Source organism: Bos javanicus, chromosome 21, assembly GCF_032452875.1.
Source record: "Bos javanicus breed banteng chromosome 21, ARS-OSU_banteng_1.0, whole genome shotgun sequence".
In the NCBI taxonomy this organism is placed as follows: Eukaryota; Metazoa; Chordata; class Mammalia; order Artiodactyla; family Bovidae; genus Bos; species Bos javanicus.
The window spans coordinates 46,076,837-46,103,020 of NC_083888.1; the positions used below are offsets into that span (position 1 = coordinate 46,076,837).

General features: G+C 41.5%; 1 long non-coding RNA gene and 1 pseudogene across 1 annotated transcript in view; one reads left to right on the forward strand and one right to left on the reverse strand.

Annotated features, from left to right (window-relative positions):
* The first annotated feature begins 347 nt into the window (after positions 1-347).
* Positions 348-4,395, forward strand: LOC133234019 (ferritin light chain-like; annotated as a pseudogene).
* Positions 4,396-8,024: 3,629 nt separating this feature from the next.
* The window catches only part of LOC133234431 (uncharacterized), a 45,743-nt gene continuing 27,583 nt past the window's right edge, over positions 8,025-26,184 (reverse strand). The window contains exons 4-6 of the long non-coding RNA XR_009732138.1: positions 15,930-16,054; positions 14,679-14,817; positions 8,025-8,427 (exon numbers count right to left, since the gene is read on the reverse strand). This is a non-coding gene — a long non-coding RNA (uncharacterized LOC133234431). The remainder of the gene's footprint in view (positions 8,428-14,678; positions 14,818-15,929; positions 16,055-26,184) is intronic.

A 26,184-nucleotide genomic window follows, 5' to 3' on the forward strand; every position in this document is an offset into this window, starting at 1 on the left:
CAAATTATTTTTATAAGTGACTCAGAGTTAAAAATATTGGAAAAAATAACAATAAAACAGCCTGGCCCCTGCCCTCATGGAGCTTACAACTGAGACAGGCATGAATCAAGGAATCCTATTAGGTTAATGATATCAGGAAGGCATATTGTGGGGGAACTGCCTCATTAGGGAGGCCAGGTCCGGAAGCTGAAAATTAACCAGGCAAAGCTGAGGGAAAGTCGCCTTCCAGGAAGAGAGAAAAGTGTGTGCAAGGCTCACAGCTACAGCATGGATCCGGAAGAGGCCCCTGTGACTGTTGAAGGAATGATCTACTGTTTGAGACTTCAGATTCGATGAGCCCTCGGAGAATGATCCTCCTCGAAGCTAAGGGGTCCTTTGACCTGCCTCCTGCAGTGTGTGTCTGGGAGGCCTGCCCAGCTAAGGTCGGCCAGGGCACAGGTATGTGCCCTCTCACCCACACAGGGAGGGCTTCTGTGTCCCTCACCCCACCCTTGGTTCTGTCTCAGAGTTTCCCTAGAACAAGTTTTTCTTGTTGAAGAGTGAGAAACTTACTGGCAGTAGCTGAAGGCATTGTCAGCCATCACCAATTCTCCAAAGACAAGCATTCCTACAGACTGTTATTAATTAGCTTCATCCTAAATAACCCCACAGAACATCAACTCTTGCAGCACTTGCCTGATTTTCAGGCTTATTTTCTCAGAATTTACTTCTCTGATGAGGGACATGAGATTCTCTTCTGGGGGTGGTCTGAAATGCAGAGCCCAGGAACTCACCCCAAACTCATAGAATCAATATTTTACAGGAAAAGGATCTGGGTCTATTCATTTTAATAACCACACCCCCTCCAGGTGTTGGCTCAGCGGGTAAAGAATCTGCCTGTGATGCAGGAGACACAGAAGATGTGGGTTCAATCCCTGGCTCAGGAAGATACCATGAAGAAGGAAATGGTACCCCGCTCCAGTATTCTTGCCTGAAAAAAATCCCAGACAGAGGAGTATGATGGGCTACAGTCCAAAGGGTCTCAAAGAGTCGGATACGTCTGAGCAACTAAACACACACACGGGTAATTTTACATCGTAAAATTTGAGAACCACTAGTATGAATGTTCAATAAGTAAAACTTGAAGAAAATATTGTGGCAGGGTTTATCAGATGGGTTTTTGCCTGTTATTTTGAGTAAGTGTTGGTTTTTCTCTTGCCTTCATGTTGGAAAATTTGGGTTGGTAAAGGGCATTGCTGGTCTTTCTCTCCTAACACTAAGCCGAATGCTTCTCTGAGACCTCTGTTCTGGGCTCCACGTATCAGCACTGATTTGCTTTGCACACACACTGGGGCTTAGGGCGTCTGGATCTTGGCATATCCCAGGCTGAGAGCCACAGCTCCTAGGTGGGCTAGGGGAACATCTCTTTCACACCTGAGCCCACGTCCCTGCATCAACTATTTCCATGATCTACTGTGGGACAGCACCTTCCCCACAAGAGAAATGTCTGTGCCTTCTCTCAGCGTCCTTTCATTTCCTAACTGCCCCCCCTAGACCACCCACAGTATATAAATTGGGTAGAAATGAGATTTCTAGGTAAGCTATTTTTGGTTGACATCCATAGCATTATCGCCCAGAGCCCTTAGAGTTTGGTTTGCTCTGGGTAAGCAGTTCCCATAAAGGTGTACAAACACCCACTGAGTTCAAGTGTTCCATGGGAAGTTCACTTAGGAGAGGAGTCAAAGGAAACTGTGAAGCTAGAGAAAAGGAAGAAGTATTAAGAGCTCAGATTATGGATTGAAACAGACCTTGGTCCTCCTCCTGCTCTTTCCCAGAATTATAGTATATAACTTGGGAAAGCCATCCAGCTGCTCAGCTTAGTTCCCTCCCAGTGACATAGCTTCTCCCTCATGTCATGTTGTGACGAACAAATGAGACAATGTTTATAAAGTCCAATGTTTATAACATTGGCACACAACCCTCAAACATTTTCAGTTAGCTTTCATAATTTTTAAAATAAACTGACTAGTCCTGCCTAATAAGCTGAATGGCAAATAGACATTATAGAGTTTAATCTATCTTTAACCAAACAAGGGTACTAAGTGAGAAATCCCATGGTGTCACCTATATTACACACAACCTCCTTGCCCTAGAAAGAGGGGCACTTGTAGGAATCTGGTTATTTCTCAAGGAATGAGGCACAACAGAGCACAAGGGACTTTCTGTGTGTGTACCTGAAAGTTTGGGGGCTCTTTGTTTACAGCTCTTTGCCATCATAACGGGTTTTCCTGGTGGCTCAGTTGATAAAGAATCCGCCTGCAATGCAGAGGGCTGCCTACAATGCAGGAGACCTGGGTTCTACCCCTGGGTCGGGAAGATCCCCTGGAGAAGGAAATGACAACCCACTCCAGTACTCATGCCTGGGAAATCCCATGAACACAGGAGCCTGGCAGGTTACAGTCCATGGGGTTGCTCAAGAGTCAGACACAACTTAGCAATTAAATCACCACCAATGATGGATCAATAACAAGAATCTTGCAAGTAAAATTTATTCACTCGAGGTATTTACTGTATACTCACAATGTGTAAGGCACGAAACTGGTTTAGACTGGATCCTCCCAAGATGTCTACAGGGTGACGAAATATATAAAGACAACAGAGAGGCTGAAAAACAACTTGCTCTCACAGTTCAGAAGAGGAACAGATTCCTTCTTAGTAGGACAAGAGAAAGCTTCATGGAGGAGACAGCATTTAACCTAGGACTTGAACGAGGAAAAGGAATTAGGCAACCGGACGTGGGAATGAAGAGATCCCCAAAGAGAATGCCCAGTGAAGTCAGGAGGTAGGAGAACAGATACAGAAGAGAGTCATCTATTAGTTTGAGTGAACTACAATGAGATACTTTTCACTGAAGTTTCCCAAGGAAACTCAAGGCGTTTACTTGGGAGTTTCCTAGGGAAACAAGAAAGCTTCTTTATTAAGGTAGACAGTTAAAACAGAAAGCATCCCCTACATATGTATTCTACTCAGTTTTTGAAAGAGGTTATCCCTTGGTAAGGACTTCCCTGATGGCTCAGATGGTAAAGAATCTGCCTGCAATGCGGGAGACCTGGGCTCAATCCCTGGGTCAGGAAGATTCCCTGGATCCCTGGAGAAAGGAGTGGCTGCCCACTCCAGCATTCTTGCCTGGAGAATCCCATGGACAGAGGAGCCAGGCAGACAATAGTCCACGGGGTCGCAAAGAGTCAGACATAACTGAATGACTAAGCATACACACATCCTTTGGTAAATATTCAAGGTGAAAATATTGTCATTCGATTTTTACGGCAATGATATAAAACCTCCAATGATGCAGAGACTAACAGTTTAACATACAACAGATTTTCACAACTTGTGCCATCCTTTTTTCTTTCTTTTTTTAATTAACTATAAAGCCCCCCCTGTGTACCTCTCAGGATGTGGTGAAGATTTTGTTAGTTGATCATGGCATGAGATAATGAAAAGAATTATCCAGTAGTGCACTCCTTGGTCCTGCAGCTCTGTCCCTTGTTTCAACAATATTTGAACAGAACAGACGCCAGGGACGCCCCTTACTCCAGCCTCAGGCCACCCTCCATCCTTTTCAACAGTTGTAACCTTCGGAATCAGCCAATCAACCATCCTTGGCCACTGGGACCAGCCAGTTTTCTGAGCGTAGTTCCTTATTACCCATCACCATGAGCTTCCAGGTTGTCAGAATTATTCCACCGAGGTGGAGGCCACGGTCAATATACACCTACAGGTCTCCCATACCTACCTCTCTCCAGGCTTCTGTTTCCACCGGGAGGATGTGGTTCTGGATGGCGTGGGACCACCTTTTCCGTGAACTGGACGAGGAGAAGCACCAGGGTGCCAAGTGTCTCTTGAAAATGCAAAACCAGTACTGCTGCCACGCAGTCTTCCAGGACGTGCAAAAGCCATCTCAAAATGAGTGGGGTTAAAACCCAGGACACTATGGAAGCTGCCATGCTCAGGGAGAAGGACCTCAACCAGGCACTTTCAGATCTGTGTAGCCTGGGTTCAGCCCACCAGACCTCCACCTCCGACTTTCTGGAAAGCTGCTTCGTGGAAGAGCAGGTGAAACTCATCAAGAAGATGGGAGACCACGTGACTAACCTCTACAGGCTGACTGGTCCCCAGTCTGGGCTGGGCAAGTATCTCTTTGAAAGTCTCACCCTTAGGCAGGACTGGGAGCCTCCAAGCCCAGCTTCCTTCGGAGACCCTCTGATGTCAGGGCTTCTGCTTGAAGCCTCTCTCTGCAGCCACGAGGCAGTCTTTTTAACCACCCTGGAGCCCTCTCCGAAGCCGTGGACCAAATTGAAACAAGTGTTTTGTGGGGGGAGGGGGAAGAATTACCCAGGTGATCACCATGACTAGAACATTTGGAATTCCCAGGTGGAGCAGAGCTAAAGGATCTGCCTGCTGAGGCGGGAGTCGCAGGAGATGCGAATTTGATCCCTGGGTCAGGAAAATCCCCTGGAGGAAGACATGACAACCCACTCCAGTATTTTTGCCTGGAAAATCCCATGGACACGGGAGCCTGGCAGGCTGCAGTCCACAGGGTTGGGAAGAGTCAGACACAATTTAGCAATTGATCACGCACACAGTATGAAAATGCAGTTAAATGCAGTTGACATTTCTGTGTTCTAACATACCAATATATTACACTGTTATTTTTATAACCCTTGCATATACCCCACAAAGATAGGAATGAAACTTTACCCTTAGTCCACTCCACTACATTGTTCTTTAGGAAGTCCAGTAGAAACATTTCAGGAAGGAATAATTAGAAAGAAAAATGTTATAACTCACAGTCTTTCATTTTATATATACAATTTTAAAATAGATTAATTCTTGCAGTCAATTACCTGGGTCAACTATAAATCATCTTGAATGGTAAAACTCTAATTGTGACTTGTTATTTGTTCCATTAGTTTAAAAAAAAAAAGTGAAAATAGAACAGAAATCAGGCGCAATTTTTTCTGGCCAGTGGCTATGCAGTTTGTTAAAGTTCTTAAGCATGACCTTTGGGCAAAGGCAATAATACAATGACCCAGTACCCTCCCTGGGGCTTGTTGTGAGAGAGTGTAGCAAACAAGCCTTGTTTGTAAAGTGATAGAGGCCTGGTATCTGCTGCTCTGTGAGAACATCATTTACCCAGATTAGATTAACAATAACTAATTGGGGCTATTTCCAATTTTGCAGTATCACAGGTTGGATTTCACAGATGAGCTAGGTCATTTGCTAATGAGTTGCCTTCATAATAGCATTTGGCAGAGGAATTTTTGGCATCACTCGATGGTCTGAGTAAAAAGTCGTGTGTGGTTAGGTCTTAGGTAAAATAAAAATTAGGAGAGACTGTTCTTTCCTTTAGCTAAAAAATAATCCCAAAACATAATTTTAAAGACCAAAAAAAGTTATTGAGCTAGAAAAAGTGCCTAGGAAAATAATAAAATGCTTGAAACTTAAGATATTATATAGAATACTTAGAATATGCAAATAAAATGAGTGAAGGATGGAAATAAGAAGAAAGGACTTAGAAGTGTGAAAGAGAACATATAAGAGACCTGCTAAAGTAGTTAAATCTGGTCAGAGAACTCAGGAAAGTGGTCAGTGGGTGAAAGAAACTCTTCTTTGAACAGCTAGCCTTTAAATGATTATATATTATCTTAAAAATTTCTAGAATAACTTGACACATTGTTCAAGTATTCTTGTAGTGTTTGCTTTATTATTATGTTTATTCACGATGAGCTTACTTCAAATCAATTTTTGCAAGTTGTTGGATTACAAATGATAAGTGAAAAAAATAAATACATAAAACCCCACAAGAAAGCAGTTGGAGTGGGGTGGGCTAAGGGGGATTAAAACAAAATATTTCACTGCTCTGACTTTTACTCATTCCTTTTTTATATTCTACATCCTAAACCTCTTAGAATCTCTCTGCAGATTTCATAATTTCAGTTTTACCAAACTCATCCACCTTGTAATTATGAATATATGGACATAATTAACTGAATCACTTTGAGAGAAGAAAAAAAATACCCTATTTAAGGCTAATTAGATGAATCATGAATGCCTGGAAGAATGCATTTCAATAAGGTGAAAAACTTTGGATAAAAATTTAATGAAGTTTCCAATTGCATTTGACCACAGAGAATATTGATAAACATTCATTCCATGCAGATTATTAAATTGTATTGATTTAGAAACTCAAAGTATCAACACCACCATTGCCTCCAGAGGGGACCTGATTGCACTTACATGTCACATTCATAAAAAACATGGTGCACTAATTGGGAGTCTCCCGCCATCTGCACACTTGCTTCCAAGTGCACACGAAATGATCAATGGGAAAGCAGGGTCAGTCCAGGCAGACTGTGAGTGAAATTAAAATAATAAAATGTCTAAACATTTAACTGCAAATAGGAAATCTTTATACCCACCCACACCCTATTCTGTAGCATAAAGCTAAGGCACAATTATTCATATACCTCAAGTAATTTGCAGGCTCCATACAAAATCTCATTTAAAATAAGAAATTGCTATTTCTGCACATTTATTCTACCAAATGCCAGCTAATTGCTGCAATGGCCATTATAAAGAATAATTTTCGCTTAGTGAAAAAAAAAAAAAGGAATGAAGAGAACATTTTCTGGTTTTGTTCCACTGCGAAGGCTCTATTCAGTGAATGCTGAATGCACAGCGTTTCACTGCTACATTTATTATGCTAAGAGGTCAAGTATTACACAGCATCTTGTATTACGCTTTGCATGCTAAGTATTTCACTTCACAAATTGACCCTCCGGTGTACTTACTACATAATGCTTTAAAAACCCAGCTAAAACGCAGGACAATTAGCAATACTTTCACTCCCAGTGAACAATGGGAACACCAATGTAGGTGATTGCATTTACAGTGTAGCTTTCTTCACAAAACATTTTTGACACATTAAGGTACTTTGGAATTGTGCAGTACCAGTCCTCTCTTGTGAATGGCTTTCCAGCATTTGCAGAGAGAAACAGTTACTGTATGTTAGCGCTTAATTGAAAAGAATTCAGCCACGGCCTATGAAGCACCAATTAGGGTGATATTATATCATAAAAAGCTGTAATATCCATTTTCAGACTTGTGCATCAGCCAATACAAAGTAGGACACAATTAAAAAGGTATACAGTTTAAACTCTTGAAACTGTTAAATTTAATTAGGAGTTCAGTATGGGGAAAAAAAAAAGTGGGGGTGGGGTAGAGAGAAGGAAGTTCTCCGCAGAGCTGGAAGGCCCACAGGCACTAGCCGCCCAGGAGGACCGCAGAAGATGGTCCTTCCTGTTTAAAACACCTTTAGTTAATACAAGGTATTTGCTTTGCCCTGGTGACTATTTCTTCAGGTCAGATGAATATTCATGCTCGTCGTTGGGAAGTGCTGCTTTCCAGTAATTCTGGTATCTGCTGGTGCCTGCAAGGGAGAGAAGGCAGAACCTGCTCTGTTCAGGGAAATGGGAACACAGTATAGATGGGTCTCTTGCCCACACAGATCAAACACAATTAAAAAGGAGTTAAATGCATTGCTTTTCACAAAGAAATTCACAGATAATTGTGAAATAAAATGGACATGGCCAGATTGGTATAAGTGTCTTTGCAGGCTTGGCTCCGAATGTAATGTTTAAATATAGGAACCTGCATGAAATCCCACGTTGAGGTGACAGCCGGCAGGTAATTATCAGTAAAACAACATTATCAAAGTTCTTGTGCATAGCGTGTTTGATGGACTGGAGTGCTTCTCCTTACAAATCCCACTAATATCCATTTCAATCTGTTTTAATATGTTCACAAGTTGGGGCTTATTTTGAATTCCACTGGGTAAATGAGGACAGCACACTTTGAATTTGCATACTATACACATTTCTTTCATTTATAGAGGGTTTCCTGGGTATTATTTTTTTTAAAGGAAACTGCTAACATCCAGGATCCAAAAACATTCCTTCCCTAGATTGAAAATATAAAGTAGCTTGTTTATTCATTGTATTTATTCCATTTGAAGGTATATAACAAGTCTAAGAAAAATGGTCTTTATTATGTTCAAAGAAGAAAAGAGTGATTTTAATGATTTATCAGTGATCATGCAATTTTCTAAGGTTTCAAAGTGTTGAAAGGTTAATTTATTATTCTTCAAGTCTGTGTTTGAAAACTGCTGGTGAAAAAGTCCTCATCTCTGATTTGGGACGGTTTCTCTTCAATCCACAGGTCATTCCAGTGGATCCACAGGTCATTCCAGGCCTTTTTAAAGTTCCACCTCTATCCTGTCCAACAAATAAGCAGACCTGAAGTGACATTTTATTGATGAGACAAGTTTGGGATGATCTAAAACCAGATATTCCGTGTTCCCTTCTTTCTCAATCAACTCTTCATGACCTTTAAAAAAAATGAGCAAACAGAAAAGAGGTGTCCATTAAAAATCCAAGGACGCTCCCCCTCTCAAAACCACTCTGAGTCCCAGATAATTCAGAAGACACAGTCACTACTTTGTAGCAATATCTGATATTTACTTTTGTTTCTAATGTTTTGAATTAAATTAAGACATTAATAAAATAGTGATAGTATTGTGGAAGTCTTCAGTAAGGTTACATTAAATTGTACACACTGGTTTTGTTTTATTGGTTGTACATATAAAGAGATATTTTTACTAGGAGATTCTGCCTTTGAAGGCTGGGTCAGTCAGCAGATTCTAAGGTAGTACTGGTATGAAGATGTCTTCACCTTTAGTTAAAGTGGCAACACATTTGATGAATGTGATTAACATGTGAGGAATTTTAAGGGATATGATAATGCTTGAGCAACTACCGAGGAATTAAATACTGAACAGTCTAGATTCTAGACCTCTCTGCTGCTGCTGCTGCTGCTGCTAAGTCGCTTCAGTCGTGTCCGACTCTGTGCGACCCCATAGACGGCAGCCCACCAGGCTCCCCCGTCCCTGGGATTCTCCAGGCAAGAACACTGGAGTGGGCTGCCATTTCCTTCTCCAATGCATGCAGGAATGCTAAGTTGCTTCAGTTGTGTCTGACTCTGTGCGATCCTATGGACAGCAGCCCACCAGGCTCCTCTGTCCACAGGATTCTCTAGGCAAGAATACTGGAGTGGGTTGCCATTTCCTTCTCCCTAGACCTCTCTATCCAACCCAATTTCTGTGTTAGATTCCCCCTTCCAAAATGAACAAGATGGGAGGTTCAGTTCATCGGTTTTAATGACAGTTCAGTAGCTTGTTGTATTAAGATTCTTCTGAGATGACAGGAGATTTTACAAATGTTTTCCTGAGTTCATTTTCTGAATAATGGTATTTCCGAAATTCTCACCCTCTGAGGGGGCTGATAGAATTAAGTATCATATGTGGTCTGAAACTGATTTGACGATGAAAATTGCTATTGAGATACTGAAAAAAAAATTGTTTTTAATGGAAGAGAAATGTCTCTTCCTCCACTAATCAGTTCTATCAAAAAGATAGAAAATGGTTAGGTGCCTGTACCTCACTTTCCTTTCCTTGTAGTGTTTTATCTTCTTTATACCCAGAGCTCATTCTACCCTACTACTCAAGAAATCATCAAATGTTCATTCACTATAAGTGCCCATCTATACTATAAAAGTAGTAGAAGAAATAGAAGTATACCAGTTGACTTGGGGACATCTTCTGGAAGTATTGCCCAGTGAGAGGAGTATATAATATGATTCTATTTTTCAAAAAGAAAAAAAGAAAGGCCCCCAGAAGCCCATTCATGGGAATGTATATATATATATATATTCATATTACTGTGTCCCTATATATACTTACACAGGATTACATGATCGTAGATTAAAAATATGCAAAGATGTAAGCTAGTTTGATAGCAAGGGTTGTGTCACAGGTAAGGGTAGCAGGAAAAGAGATGAGAAGGAAGGAGGTATGAAAAGGAAAAAGAAAAAATAGTCTGCACAAAATCCCAACATTTGTGCTGTAATCCCATTCATTCATTAATATGAAATTTACATATAATGTTTGCATGCATGCTAAATCACTTCAGTCATGTCCAACTCTTTTGCCAGGCTCCTTTGCCCATGGAGAGCTTCCCCGCTAGCTCAAATGGTAAAGATTCTGCCTGCAAAGTGGGAGAACCTGGGTTTGACTCCTGGGTTGGGAAGATCCCCTGGAAAAGGCATGGCAACCCACTCCAGTATTCTTGCCTGGGTTGCAAAGAGTCAGACACGACTGAGCAACTAACACTTCACTTTTGTCCATGGGATTCTCCAGGCAAGAATACTGGAATGGGCTGCTCCAGGGGATCTTCCCAACCCAGGGATCAAATGTATATGTACATATAATTTCTAATTATAATAAAAATACAAATTTGATGGTATAAGAACAAATGAAACATTCCAAACTAATGGCACTGACTATGATTTAGGCTTTTAGATTGAGGGAAGTCAATCAGAAAAGTTCTCACCTAGCTCAGTCTCCAAAGCTCATTACAGTTGCTGTTAGCTAATCATTGTTTATTAACGGCTCATTTTTATTTAAGGGCTCTTTTTTTTTTCCTTTTTGGCTGTGTCAGGTCTCAGTTGTATCAAGCAGGATCTCCCGAGTTGTGGTGTGCAGGTTTAGTAGTTGTGGCACATGGGCTTAGTTGCTCTGTGGCATGTGGGATCTTAGTTCCCCAACCAGGGATCAAACCCTCACCCATCCGCCCTGTGTTGCAAGGCAGATTCTTAACCACTGGACCACCAGGGAAGTCTGTTCATAATTTTAATAATGATGGTTTCACTTGCATTTTCTTCTAACTGATAAGCCAAGGCAAAAATTTGTAGCAGAAATTGATAGACATCTGGACTGGATCTTCCACAGAAACAAAACCACTTGTTTTGCAGCAAAGTAGACTCAGCGATGGAGAAGGCAATGGCACCCCACTCCAGCACTCTTGCCTGGAAAATCCCATGGACAGAGGAGCCTGGTGGGCTGCAGTCCATGGGGTTGCTAGGAGTCGGACACGACTGAGAGACTTCACTTTCACTTTTCACTTTCATGCATTGGAGAAGGAAATGGCAACCCACTCCAGTGTTCTTGCCTGGAGAATCCCAGGGACGGGGGAGCTTGGTGGGCTGCCGTCTATGGGGTCACACACAGTTGGACACGACTGGAGCGACTTAGCAGCAGCAGCAGACTCAGCGAAGCTGGGAACCTGGTTGTGGCCTAGAAATTTTAATACAACTGTTTTTCTTTAATTGTGGACTTTGTTACTCCTGCAAACCATTTTCAGCCTCTAGTCAACCATATTGCAAGCAGAGATGCCCTAAAACAATTATTTTAAAAAATTGTTTAAAAGCAATTTTCAAAAACTGGAAGCTCTCATTCTTAATGCAGGTATCTGATGTCTCTCAAGGTTGCCCAACATTTCAAAGGAGTGAAGATGCCAGTAAAGAAACTCATAGATTTCTAGTTTCCATCACTTGGCCCTGATTATTTGCCTAGGCTTCTACAACCAAACTGGTAAGACAGAGAATATGTGACAGACTAATGCCCGCTCCTCAGTGACTTGAGGCCAGTCACTTTCTCTCCGTCCAGCCTACTGTCTCATGTGTTCACTAACATATGACCTCAGAGAAGCCTGTTCTTTTACTTAATAGATTATAATAACTTGTAGTTATATTCTTACAGGTTTATTTATTTAATCAATGGTCTTCTCCACTAAGATATAATCTCTACATAGATAGGGACATTATATTAGTACCCCAACACCCAGCACAGTAGCTGACACATTTGGTTAAAAACTCAGATTTAATTGGTGAGTGAATATATGAGAAAAGTGATCTTAAAGTATCCCCTTGACTTTTATAGTTTATGATCCTCTAAATGCATGAAACTGATTTTTTAAATTGGACCATAATTCCATCATTCTCCCCAAACATCATCTAGTAGATTAAGTGCCTAAGTGAGCTTGGTTCTTTTGTGCACAGTTGCTTTGCAAAACAAAAAACAAAACAAACAAAAAAACCTAGACCTATTCATAGTAGTCCCATATCTCTGTAGGGGGTCAGAAAGATACCATTTCTGCCAACTTTTGTTGTATCTTAGCAGAACTACAATTAGTGCAAGATAGATACTGTTGTATGTCCAAAAAAATGTTCTACCTTCTCTTGCTATTTTGTTTCTGGATCTTAAAATCCTAATAGTAATCAAAGCATTCCTAGAAGGAAAGAATTCATAGAGGGAAGAAGACTTAGAATTATCTAGTTCAGTGATTTGCAAGCTATATTTTAGAAGTGGAACCCTATTTTATGAAAAATTGTTTGCATAAACTCAATATTTCTATGTGTTAAGGGAAGGGAGAGAAAAGGAAAGACAGAGAAGGAGGGAAGAAGAGAGGAAGGAAGGAAAAAAGAAAGAAACGCTCTGTCCTGGTTGCTGCGAGAAAGGGAACTCCTGAGCCCTGCCCCTCAAACTGCTTCCACCTCCACCTTGGGCTTCTGTTCCACCACCCTCTCTGCCCTCTCTACTTGCCCTGCTGATCCACGGTGTCCCTTAAGGTACCATTAAGACGAGTCATTACAAATAGCTTGAAAGCTACTAGTTGGAACAAATACCTCCTTTTTTTAAATTTATTTTTAATCGGAGGATAATTGGTTTACAATCTTGTGCTGGTTTCTCCTTGTTAGGTAAACCACCATAATTTAATTTTACTCATATAATTTTATTTCAATGAAATTTTCAAAAATGAAAAATTTTCACATCTCACAGGCACTGCTTTCCTTTTACAAAAATATAAAATTTGTTTTCAAATAAAAACATTGACCCTTAAAATCACAAGTCTAAATTTTACTCATGTTCATTATGAAGATACAGAGAGAATTAAAAGAAGGTATCATTTAATACTGTGAAATGAAACAAAGATCTCCTTATCCAAGTAAAGTGGATGTAGATATGGTTACTTAACAAAGCAAAAGCTACATCTACCAAAGCACAGACATGAAGTTATTGATCCGGACTTGGCACAATGACAAACTACTCTCAAATCTTCCTCTTCCCAATTAAGGTGTCTCTCTTGAACTGATTGAAAGCTGTTTGATAAGTATACTTTTTTCAAGATGGTGTGCTCGGTTGGGGGTCTTTTTATTAAACTGAAATTCCATCATTAGCTTTGACTAGTACCAGCTGCTGTATAAATTCTGTGTTCATGTAGACCTCCACTGGTATTCCAAATATTGCAGGTGAATCTCTGACTCCAAAATCCTCAATCATGCAGTATGAATAATTAACAACTGATAAATGCAGAATGGAAAGAGCTCTCATTAGAAGACACTGTGCTATGTCGCTTCAGTCCTGTCTGACTCTGCAACGCTATGGGCTATAGCCTGCCAGGCTCCTCTGTCCATGGGATTCTCCAGGAAAGAATACTGGAGTGGGTTGCCATGTCCTCTTCCAGGAGAAGACACTGTAGTAGGGTCTTAATCCCATCTCAGCTCCTCAGAACATTGAACTAAATAGGACTTTAGTTGTGGGCAGGGGAGGGGGGTGGAAAAGGCATTTCTAAATCTCTCTACTTCCTAATTTTGCCCTATACCTGACCAGAAATGGAAACATTAGGACACAAAGTGAAAGGTTTTCGTTTTGCAGCAAATTTAAAGACAGAATCCAAGATTTAGCACAGTCCAACTAATGTTTATGTGAGCATGCTAATTCCTGGCCAATTCCAAAGAATTTAGGGCTCATACCAGCCATAATTGTTTACCCTTCTAAATAGTCTACAGTTTGCCATTATTTTAACATGAAAGCGAAACTTTCCCATTGATGAATCTAATAATATATTTATGAGATAAATGGTAATAATGTAGGACAGAAGAATTTTAGGAAAGTTCTTTGCAATGATGAAATTATAAAAAACATCTACTTTATATATGAGGTGTGCCTAGTGAGACTTTTCCTAAATATAGTTGGCATGTTCAGGAGATAAGTTTTAAGTCATGAAAAACTTGAACCTGTGAAATAAAGAAATATATTAAAATGAACCATGCCATGATAGTACAGTGTTAGACAGCAGACTATTCTGGAGCTCAATTTCTGAGCCTCAGTTTCCTCATCAGTAAAATGGGAATAATATCAGTATCAGTCTTATGGGGCTTCCCTGGTGGCTCAGACAGTAAAGAATCAGCCTGCAATGCTGGAGAATTGGGTTCAATCCCTTTGTTGGGAAGATCCTCTGGAGAAGGGAATGGCAACCCACTCCAGTGTTCTTGCCTGGAGAATCCCATGAACAGAGGAGTCTGGTGGGCTACAGTCCATGGGGTTGCAAAGAGTCAGACATGACTGAGTGACTAGGCACACACACACACACACACACAGGCTCGTGAGGTTACTTCAAGCACTGAGAGAGTACCTGTGTGGTAGTTAGCATAGCACAGTGTATTCATGATTATGTAATTCATGCACAGGAATATAACTAAAAAAACAAAGTTTAAAAAAGTTTAAATCTAATATGGATGGACAAACAAAAAAATGTTAAGTACCAATCCATAATTTGTGTTTTACTAGCTGATCATTCTGAGATAGTAAACTGTAAAATAAATTGCATTAGTATTATTCACCAAACACCTGCCACAACTTATAGCTCCCCCTCAGTGGAGGAGTATTTGATGATAATTACCTCTTATTAGTCAGTGGTAAGGATGACTGCATACCCAGATAATCAGAAAACTCCTTTTCAGACCATAGGTTCATATTAACATGAAGCCAATATAGAGGAGAAAAAAGTTCTTTCTAATTTACTTCTACTATACTCGTAGCTGAAACACAGTAAAAACAGATATAGATTAGACTCAGGAAGAGCAGGAAGACTAGGTAAAAGGGTTCACTGTTCCACGGGAAGAGAATCTGCCCAAAAATGAAGCCAGTGCCTTTCTTTCAGTGAATAGTCTTATTAGCAACACCTCGGCTTCTGATGACCGCCTTATCTGTGACGGGTCACTGGAAGCAGTAGGCAAGCACCATCTCTGGACTTGGCACAGACAGTGAGACAGGGAGGGGTCTTGCTTTTCCCTCTCCCTGGGCCTGTTCTGGGTAGATGGAGTATTAGCTTTCATGCCTGTGATAATATGCTAATATGTTCATCCACATGTGTCATCAGATCCCTTCAGGAGTAAGTTATAGCCTGTCTCCTGTCATGGCCAAGAATGGAAGGGCCAAAACCATTAAATGAATAATAGTAAGCACTCACTCGGAGAAGGCAATGGCACCCCACTCCAGTACTCTTGCCTGGAAAATCCCATGGACGGAGGAGCCTGGTAGGCTGCAGTCCATGGGGTCGCTGAGGGTTGGACACGACTGAGTGACTTCACTTTCACTTTTCACTTTCATGCAATGGAGAAAGAAATGGCAACCCACTCCTGTGTTCTTGCCTGGAGACGGCGGAGCCTGGTGGGCTACTGTCTATGGGGTTGCACAGAGTCGGACACGACTGAAGTGACTTAGCAGTAGCAAGCACTCACTGGAGCTTCCCAGGGGCGCTAGAGGTAAAGATCCACCTGCCAATGCAGGAAACGCCCTGGGTTTGGGAGATCCCCTGGAGGAGGAAATGGCAACCTACTCTAGTATTCCTGCCAGCAGAATCCCATGGACAGAGAAACCTGGCAGGCTTCAGTTCATGGCAGGCTTCTCTGTCCACAGGATCACAAAGAGTCGGACAGGACTGAATGTCTGAGCACCATCGCTTCAAACACTCACTAAATGTTTTTTGTTACTATCAGTGTTATCTTTCTCTCTGGCAGGAATGAGGCAGACCAGCAAGGATTTGTTCCTAGAACCAAGAATGGGCTCTCTCATGTCAAGGAGGCGGACCATCATAGGATACCTGCAGTGGAGGGTGGTAAGTGAAGGTCTGGTCCCATGAACACAGTACCTGCAGTGATGATGACAGACAGGCAGCAGATGGTGTCTGGGAGGGCAGATAGCCACAGTCAGGGCCTGTGCTTTCCAAACACAACTCCAGGGAGACAGGAGATCCGGTAGTGCCACTCATCACCCCTGATGATAAACGGCAGGATTAGTCTGAGACCTGAGGCTGGGAGACGGGAAAGTGACATGGGAAAGGTGGGTCAAGAGGGAAACGGGGGAAGAAGTTAAAGGACCAAGAAGGGGGTTACAGTGCATTTCTGAAGGCAGCCACTTGGTATTATGAACTGGAAGAGAGGAGGAAGTAGGTTATAATAGACTTTTAGAAGGCATGAGCAGGCTACACGTTTGGTCCAGGTGAACACTGGGTGTCCCAGCTGGTCCCCACTGATCTCTTCTCCCTTAAGTTTAAGTAATAAATGTTAATTCGGTCCTGATCCTTTAAATGTGATTGCCTAAACTCATTGGAGTCCATCCACGTTGTAGTTTTAACAGTTTTGGTAAATCTTAAGCATGCATGCCTGCATTGGTATTTCTCTCTTAGACCATAAACTTTTAGAATATAGGGATCAAATCTATATAGTTCTCTCTGAATGGTGACTATGTGAAAGCCTTTGACTGTGTGGATCACAACAAACTGTGGAAAATTCCTAAAGAGATGGGAATACCAGACCACCTTAGTCTGTCTCCTGAGAAACCTGTATGTGGGTCAAGAAGCAACAGTTAGAACCAGCCATGGAACGATTTGGACTGGTTCCAAATTGGGAAAGGAGTACATCAAGGCTGTATATTGTCTCCCTGTTTATTTAACTCACTTGCAGAGTACATCATGCACAATGCCAGACTGGGTCAATCACAAGCTGGAATCAAGATTGCTGAGAGAAATATCAACAACTTCAGATATGGAAGTGATACCACTCTAATGGCAGAAAGTGAAGTGGAACTAAAGAGCCTCTTGATAAGAGTGAAAGAGAAGAGTGAAAAAGCTGGTTTGAAACGAAACACTAAAAAAAAAAAAAAAAAAAACAACTAAGATCATGGCCTCTGGTCCCGTCACTTCATGGCAAATAGAAAGGGAAAAAGTGGAAGCAGTGACAGGTTTTCTTTTCCTGGGCTCCAAAATCACTGTGGATCATGACTGCAGCCATGAAATTAAAAGATGCTTGTTCCTTAGAAGGAAAACTATGACAAACCTAGACAGTGTATTCAAAAGCAGAAACATCATTTTGCCAACAAAGGTCCATCTAGTCAAAGCTATGGTTTTTCCAGTAGTCACGTACAGATGTGAGCTGGACCATAAAGAAGGCTGAGTGCCAAAGAATTGATGCTTTCAAACTATGATTCTAGAGAAGACTCTTGAGAGTCCCTTGGACAGCAAAGAGATTAAATCAATCAATCCTAAAGGAAATCAACCTTGAATATTCATTGGAAGGACTCCGACTCATTGGAAAAGACCCTGATGCTAGGAAAGTTTGAAGGCAGAAGGAGAAGAGGGTGGCAGAAGATGAGATGATTAGATAGCGTCACTGAATCAATGGACATGAATTGGAGAAAACTCTGGGAGATAGTGAAGAACCAGGAAGACTGGCATGCCACAATCCATGAGGTTGCAAACAGTCAGACATGACGTAGCAACTGAACAACAGCAAACAACCGAACAGTGTGAGACATTACAAACAAATAGATGGTTAGTATTTTAAATATAAGGAAGAGGATGCTACTTACAAAATACAAAAGATGAATGAGTCACAAAGCCCCCCACTTTGGTGATAACATCAGTGGGACTTGAAAAGTTAGTACTGTGCTGGTGAAAAAACAGCTGTATCACTTTCAATCCTTAATATGAAACTAGCTTTCTTATTCCTCTGAAAATGTTTAACGTTGTAGTCTCACTTCTAGAAGCCTGGTGTAGGGAAATAATCAGCAACAGGAACAAGGATTTGTTTGTAAACACAGGAGCACCTAGATGCCTAACAATGGAAAAATGGCCCAAGTGAAGTTTGGTATATCTGTAAAGAGGAACTATCTAGCAGTTATTAAAAATCATAGTTAAAATAGTAACATTAAAATAGCAAGTGAAAGAATATATACAGTATGTTTTCAACTATATTTTTCCAAAAGCACAAAAATATTGGAAAGAAATATACCAAAATGCCTTAAAAATAAAAAAAGAGATAGAGAGGAGGTGATAGCAGAGAAATGGTTTGAGGGCGAGCAGTGAGGAAACAGGTGCTAGGTAAAGGGAACTAAGGCTTTAAACACCTACTGCGTGCTGATTCAGCTTTAGGGTCACATGTCTAGCTATTCAGTGGGCGCTCCCAGCTTCTTCCAACCTCAAATTCAGTATGTTCCAAACTGAACTCATCTTCCCCCCAAAACTACCCTAGTTTCATGTCTGTGTTGGTAAATGGGACCACCACCAAATCCAGAAACTTTTGAGCTTTTATGACTTTTTTTTTTTTGGTCAGTACTGCTCAGCTTGTGGGATCCTCGTTCCCCAACCAGGAATGGAACCCAGGCCCGCTGCACTGAAAGCATGGAGTCCTAACCGCTGGACGGCCAAAGAATTTTCTGAGCTTTAACCAGTCTTTCCTCTCTCCCTCACCCATGAGGCACTCTCCTTGCCCACTGTGGCACTACATTCAATTGATAACCTACCGTCACTCACCTGTATGCCAATTCCCCCACGGCCCCACCACTGTCTCTAATCTATCCTTTGAAATACAGTCCAAGGGATGTTTCTGATGTGCAAGTCTAATTATGTCAGTCTTTCCTTTAAGACTTTTTCTATAGATTGCTGCTGCTACTGCTAAGTCGCTTTAGTTGTGTCCGACTCTGTGCAACCCCATAGACGGCAGCCCACCAGGCTCCCCCATCCCTGGGATTCTCCAAGCAAGAACACTGGAGTGGGGTGCCATTTCCTTCTCCAATAGGGAAAGATTGCTACTTTCCCTAAAATAAAGTCTAAACTTCTTAATGCGGCTTGCAAGATCCTCTTCAAGTTAGTTTTCAACACACCCCTTTTGCACACCACGGCCCATTGATACTTCCTGCTCTCCTGTAGGTACCCTCCTCTCTCTGGCTATTTGTGGGACTTGAAACACCATCTCCTAGCTTTCTGGTTAGACTGTTTCAAACCTTTAGATCTCAGCTTATAACCATTTACCCAAGCTCAGGTTAATAACCTTCTTATGTTCAAGCTGTTCTCCATGGGTCTGCAGTGCCTGGCAAAATCTGGCACACAATGTGCTCTATATTTGTGGGGCTAATTCACATCACCAAGAAGTTAATTTATCCAAGGACATATAGCTAGTAAATGGTGAGTCACAATTTAAGCCTAAGTCTCTCATAGCACATTGAGCAGAAAATGGGGCCTCTTGGGGAGGTGAATTTAGACAGCAGCCACTCTAGAGTTGATACTGAGGAGGGCTCATCATGGGCCTGCCCAGTGCTATTCTAAACCCTTTCAAAGTATTACCTCATTTAATCCTCCAACAACCCTACAAGATAAATAGAACGATTAGCCCAGAAATTCTGGAGGGGGAGACAGAGTTGCCTAAGCCCAATCAAAGAATCAGAGAGAACCAGAGGAAGGCTTTTAGTCCAGGAGTACGTTAGTCAAATGCCAGGAAGTAGCCATCATTTTATCACTTTAGTATTAATAACAAGTTTTAGGACTGGTTTTAGAGAAAAGCAAGGTAGGTAAGATGACCGAAATGGAGCCTTCTCTAGAGCTTGCCATCCTATTACACATACACACACACGCACAAACACACACACACGCACGCACACGTCTTGGGTTGTATCTCGCATGTGCTTGGTTACAATGCTTGTGGAAGACGCCACCGTTGTGCTTTTTGGTTCTGTTGAATACAGCAGCATCTTACAGGTACAACCACACCTATTGTACACTGGAGGGCAGAGTTAGGAAAACTTGTCTTCTTTTTGCTTATGCATATTCTCTAGTTTCCTATAACACATATATATTGGTTTGGTTCAGTTCAGTCGCTCAGTCATGTCCGACTCTTTGCAACCCCATAAATCGCAGCATGCCAGGCCTCCCTGTCCATCACCATGCTCCTCTGTCCGTGGGATTCTGCAGGCAAGAATACTGTGTGTGAGATGAGTGCAATTGTGCAGTAGTTTGAGAATTCTTTGGCATTGCCTTTCTTTGGGCTTGGAATGAAAACTGACCTTTTCCAGTTCTGTGGCCACTGCTGAGTTTTCCAAATTTGATCACCTCTCCTCAAAATTATTATATGTTTGGAGTATTTTATTATTATAATATTACTCACTTCTTCAGTTGCGTAAGAGAGTAAGCAATTTTCTACTGTTTCACAACTGCATGTTAACATGCTTTCTAACTTTTGCTCATTTGGTGGCAAAAAGTAACTTTTAGTTTGCAATTTCATGTTTTTCAGTCAGTTCAGTTCAGTCTCTCAGTTGTGTCTGACTCTTTGTGACCCTATGAATCACAGCTCGCCAGGCCTCCCTGTCCATCAGCAACTCCCTGAGTTTACGCAAACTCATGTGCAGCGAGTCGATGATGCCATCCAGCCATCTCATCCTCTGTTGTCACCTTCTCCTCCTGCCCCCAATCCCTCCTAGCATCAGGGTCTTTTCCAATGAGTCAGCTCTTCACATGAGGTGGCCAAAGTATTGGAGTTTCAGCCTCAGCATCAGTCCTTCCAATGAACACCCAGGACTGATCTCCTCTAAGATGGACTGGTATTGGTTATAGAGTAATAAATGAAGCAAAATTAAACAAGGATAAATATCCTCCAATCAGAGTTGGTACTCAGAGCTCTGAGGGCTCAGTCCTCCCAAAACCTTCACCTTCCTTGAGCATAGGATGGAAATGCTAAAAAAAGAATCAGAGGACCTCTGGTACAATTTTCCTCTTTTGCATCCTCTGCTTTATCACTGAGCAAATGGATAGACTCAATACCTCATGAAAGCTTTCTCTGTGCATCAAAAACTCCAAGCTATAATGTTAAATAGTAACAACAATAATAATGTGTCTGAGGCTTGTACAAAATAAATAGATTGGTTGTTGAGTGACTATTGACCCAAAATAAAAGGCTTTAAACAAAATGCTTCTCAGAATGTCACTCTATTTTCCATTTCTTCAATGTAATCCTAAGTAAATTATACTGTAAAAATCATATTTTCACTATATACAAAAATAAATGAAAAGTGGATATATAGACCTAAATATGAGACCTGAAACCATAAAACTCCTAGATGAGAACATAGGTAGAACACTCTTTGACATAAGTCATAGCAATATTTTTTGGCTATATCTCCTAAGTCAAAGAGAACAAAAGTAAAAATAAGCAAATGGGATCTAATTAAACCTAAAAGCTTTTGCACAGCAAAAAGGGAACCATCAACAGAACAAAAAGACAACCTACAGAATGAGAGAAAACATTTGCAAATGATATGACTGACAAGAGGTTGACAACCAAAATATACAAACAGAAGGCAATGGCACCCCACTCCAGGACTCTTGCCTGGAAAATCCCATGGATGGAGGAGCCTGGTGGGCTGTAGTCCATGGGGTCGATGAGGGTCGGACACGACTGAGTGACTTCACTTTCACTTTTCACTTTCATGCATTGGAGAAGGAAATGGCAACCCACTTCACTGTTCTTGCCTGGAGAATCCCAGGGATGGGGGAGCCTGGTGGGCTGCCGTCTATGGGGTCACACAGAGTCGAACACGACTGAAGTGACTTAGCAGTAGCAGCATACAGCTCAATATTTTAAAAAAATTTTTAAATGGGCAGGAGACCTGAATAGACATTTTCCCAAAGACCTACAGATGGCCAACAGGCACATGAAAAGATGCTCAACATTGCTAATTATTAGAGAAATGCAAATCAAAACAAAAATAAGATATAATCTCACACCTGTGAGAATAGCTGTCATTAAAAAAATCTACAAATAACAAATGTTAGAGAGGATGAGGAGAAAAGGGAACCCTCCTAACATTGTTGGTGGAGATGTAAATTAGTACAACTACTACAGAAAAACAGTACAAAGGCTCCTCAAAAGAGTAAAACCAGAACTACCACGCTGCTGCTGCTGCTGAGTCGCTTCAGTCGTGTCCGACTCTGTGCGACCCCATAGACGGCAGCCCACCAGGCTCCCCGGTCCCTGGGATTCTCCAGGCAAGAACACTGGCGTGGATTGCCATTTCCTTCTCCAATGCGTGAAAGTGAAAAGTGAAAGTGAAGTCGCTCAGTCGTGTCCGACCCTCAGCGACCCCATGGACTGCAGCCTCCCAGGCTCCTCCGTCCATGGGATTTTCCAGGCAAGAGTACTGGAGTGGGGTGCCATTGCCTTCTCCAATGCAGGAAAGTGAAAAGGGAAAGTGAAGTCGCTCAGTCATGTCTGACTCTTATCGACCCCATGGACTGCAGCCTACCAGGCTCCTCCATCCATGGGATTTTCCATATGATCCAGCAAATCCACTTCTGGGTATCTATCTGGAAAAAATGAAAACTCTAGTTTGAAAAAAATACATGCGCCCCAATATTCATAGCAGCACTATGTGCAATAACCAAGACATGGAAGCAACCCAAATGCCCCTCAACAAATGAATGGATAAAGAAGATGTGGTGTGTATGTCTGTCATAGAATATTACTCAGCCATAAAAAAGAATGAAATTCTGCCATTTGCAACAACATGGATGGACCTTAGTGAAATGAGTTAGTTAAAGACAAATACTGTATGATATCATTTACATGTGAAATCTAAAAAATACTACAAATGAATGTATAATAAATGCAGAACAGAATCAGACTCACAGATATAGAAAACTAACAGTTACCACAGAGGAGAGGAAGCCGGGAGGGACAAAATAGAGGTATGGGATTAAGAGATACAAACTATACAAACTACCATGTACAAAACAGATGAGCAATAAGGATATACTGTATAGCACAGAAAATTGTAGCTTTTAAATTTTAATGGAGTATAATCTGTTTTAAGACTGAATCACTATGCTATACATCTGAACCTAATATAATATTGTAAAGCAACTACACTTCAATTTTTAAAAATTTTATTCTTATACACAAAAGCTTTTAGTAAGCTTTCTTTTAAAGGCATATGGAATTGGGTTTGTTTCTTTCTTAACTCATATACGAACAATATTCTTGTGTATAATAATCTTGTGAACCAAGTAGGTATTAAAATTTTTAGGGTCTGAATTAAAATCTCTTTAGGACTTTCCTGGTGGTGCAGTGGATAAGAATCTGCCTGCCAATGCAAGGGACGCAGGTTCCATCCCTAGTCCGGGAAGATTTCACGTGCCGCAGACCAACTAAGCCAGTGCGCGACAACTACTGAGCCTGTGCCCTAGGGCCCGAGAGCCACAACTACTGAACCCGTGGCTATAGCTACTGAAGCCCGAGTGCCTAGAGTCTGTGCTTTACAACAGAGAAGCCACCGCAATGAGAAGCCCGAGCACCACAACAAAGAGCAGCTCCTCACTTGCCACAACTAGAGAAAACCCCCCCAAAAGCAACAAAGACCAGCAGCAGCCAAAAATAAAAACATAAGTAAATATTTTTAAGTCTAAAAAAATGAAATATCTCTTTAACAAACGACCTCCTGTAACATCTCTTTATGTCTTGGCCATCATCTTCATCATCATCATCACTGCAAACGTCTAGATTGAACTTGAAGTTTACACATCATTTCTATACAAGTATCCCTCTCCATACTTGCCCCACTAAGCCCTCTTTGTTACTCAGGAAGAAACTGAGGTTCAGGGAGGCCGAAGGACTTGCTTAAAGTACACAGCTGCTTCAATTACAGAGCAAGCCCTCAACCTCAAATCTGACAGCTCTACATTTGTTGTTCTTTATTCTACCATACTGCTGTTCATTTCGGAGAAGGCAATGGCACCCCACTCCAGTACTCTTGCCTGGAAAATCCCATGGATGGAGGAGCCTGGTAAACTGCAGTCCATGGGGTCGCTAAGAGTCAGACATGACTGAGCGACTTCACTTTCACTTTTCACTTTCATGCATTGGAAAAGGAAATGGCAACCCACTCCAGTGTTCTTGCCTGGAGAATCCCAGGGCCGGTGGGGCCTGATGGGCTGCCATCTAATAGGGTCGCACAGAGTCGGACATGACTGAAGCGACTTAGCAGCAGCAGCAGCAGCAGCTGTTCATTTCCTTACCATAACATGCTGTTCACCATAACATGTTGTTTATGTTACCAGTGGTGGCCTTTGGCTTGACCTAAAAATTTTAAATTAAACCTTTGAGAAACTGCCTTTACCACAATCCCTAGAAACCAACCCAGGCATATAAGCTTTGTCAGAAAAAAAAAAAAAACCTCCTATCTTATTTCATATCTGTCCACCCTTTTAAATCTAGCGCTAAACCTTAAGGACATGCCTTTGAAAACTCAAAATTGGCAGAGAGAGAGAAAGAAGAAAGTAGGTTTTAGAGAGTTTTCTCTGTATTACAACTGATGGGAAAGCAACATTTGTCTCTATCCAATCACTAACATTTAAAAAGTTCTTTGAAAACAAGCAGTATGAACAAAATGTTCTTTTGGGAAGAGGCTAATACAGTCATGTCTGACGCTTTGTGACCCCACAGACTGAAGCCTGCCAGGCTCCCCTATCCATGGAACTCTCCAGGCAAGAATACTGAAGCAGGTTGACATTCCCTTCGCCAGGGGATCTTCCCGACCCAGGGATTGAACCCAGGTTTCCTGTATTGGAGGCAGATTCTTTAGCTTCTGAGCCACCAGGGAAGCCCTTAGGAAGAGGCAAGCTTAGGCAATAGAGGGTAAGGCAATACACAATAAAAAGAAGCAGACTATGGTGCTAGAGGGAAAGTCTGGATTTCGGGGTTTCAAACGTGTGAGGCATCTTGCCTGAAGAGTAAGCACATAAGAGCTACAGCATACGTCTGCCTAAGCATGTTGCATGTAATGTTTGGGGCATATTTATACTAAAAATTATTCAGTGTTTACATGAAATTAAATGTAACTGGGCACCCTGTATTTATCTAGCCACCCTACCCAGGGGCTGGTCCCCAAGGCAGCCTTGAGCCAGGTACAGAACATGCTTGTTTGGAGACGTTCCTGATAAGCCAATAACTGGAGCTCAGCTGACACGAGACATCTGAATTAAGTCCTTGGTTGTATATATACATGTCTATTTCATGTGTTTTATCATCCACTTGGACCTTTTGTCTTTGACTGAAAGTCTCTATAAACTGTGCCTGAATACCATGGCGTTAATCACAGCCTCCTGAAGTATTTTTATATTGTGTGAAATAAATGCCCATATACTTAGGAGTTAAAGTAAGAAATACTCGCCACAATATTTAGTTAAAATTACAAAGGGAGTATAAATTAAGCCATCATTTTGTTAAAGTGTATATTGTCTTATTTAATTTCCCCATGTTCTTAGATGTGTGTTTGTGTAACTGTTGTGTCAAGACTTTCACTGATAAAGTATTTCAATTAGCTGGTAAAAGAATACATTTAAGGAGTTGCAACTGATGTACATTTGGGCTAAATACCTATCATCAGAGTTGTTTCTCACCTGAGTTGCTCTTACTGATGCTATGTTAACAAGTGGCCCTGATCGCTGGCAATAGCTCGCTTAACATGCTCATGTTTGCATGGTAATCACATAAACAGAGTGACTCACTAGTACTTGGAAAAGAACCTGATACTAGGTTTAGGCTGAATAAGTTATAAGGCCACTTTGTCATCTCTGGAAGCCTTGTTCCCAAGTCATCAGGATTTTAACATGGGACTGATTTGAGACCAATTGAGAGATTAAATGATACGGGATGGGCAGAGGGGCATTGAAATAAACTGGTGAATTGAAGGTGCTGAGTCACCTGCTCTCACGCTCACCCACCCCCATGTTTCCAGCCACTTGCCACTAGCTCCCTTGGTGCTCAGGGCTTATCACTTGGGTGTCATCTTACAGACAAAAATGGCTGAAATGAGCCAAAAAGGGCAGGAAGAGTGGCAGCTGTCATAGTAGCCGTCATTGACATCGTAGTGAGGAAATTCAGGGCAGACACGTACAAGGAAGTAAAATCTCCTTCCTCCACCAGCAGTCTTTTCTGTCCCTGGATGGTTTGTGTGATGATTGTATCATTCTTCAACCATCTCCTACCACCGTCTTTTATAATCATGAAATTACCATCAACACGTTTTTCCTCGCAAGCTATTTATTCTCTACCTCATTTTTTTATAACCTCATAATCTCA